Source organism: Seriola lalandi, unplaced genomic scaffold (genome assembly GCF_002814215.2).
Source record: "Seriola lalandi dorsalis isolate HSWRI2012SDOR001 ecotype SW California unplaced genomic scaffold, Sedor1 jcf7180002054559, whole genome shotgun sequence".
Classification (NCBI taxonomy): Eukaryota; Metazoa; Chordata; class Actinopteri; order Carangiformes; family Carangidae; genus Seriola; species Seriola lalandi.
Window position 1 is genome coordinate 1877170 of NW_019525112.1, and position 893 is coordinate 1878062.

Here is an 893-nt window from a genome sequence, read left to right on the forward strand (position 1 = left end):
GACAGAAATCAGAGTTGTGCTAAATTAAAAACTCCTGCTCTGGCTGACATCTCAGACTTCATGCCACTTCTGTTTCCTTGGTGATGCTTGATTCAGATTGCCCTTGGCAGCGTGTCGTCTGCAAGCCAAATAGATGCATGGTAACTCCCACTGTATTAGTTAGCTATGTCATCAGTTATTCACATTGGGCACATGTTGCTGTCACTGATGTTTCTTTGATATAAATGCCCAATAATTTATTAAAGAGAATTTCTGAATGATTCTAGCATGGATGATGACAGCTGTGATAATGACCAGAAGTAGCTGCAAGGCTCGTAGCAGTAAAAGCCCCTGCAGTCCTGTAAGGGAGCACCAACAGTGTGTTTGTTATCATTTTATCACAAAGTATGTTGCATTTAATCCTGAAACGAAAAATCTAGTGGGATGTAAATGTCTTTGCTGTCCTGTTGAATACATTCCTCTGTGGAGAATAGGAGAGAAGGATTGACATGGGAGGAATAGGTTCAATGAAGACTCATTATTTTATTCATGTGTCTACTGGCACAATACAAAAAAACAAAAATGCTGGATTGATTTCAGTTTGACACATGAATCAGTAAATACTCAATGGTGCTATTATAATGACATCTACACTTGTCATCATCATCCTCTCTATTTTTTTTTGTCTGTCAGGGGAGACACAGCATACTGCAAATATGATTAAAGGTATCGGCAACAGCATATGCACATACACAAGTAGACTGACAGGCACACAAACATGAAAGACAAATGCATACTGTACATATTGGTGAGTTACATTATCATAACAGGAGGCACACAGATAAAGCAGTTTTGGGATGTGCATCTGTGCAGTTCCAGTATGTGAGAGTACAGCTGTGAAAGAAAAAAAAAAA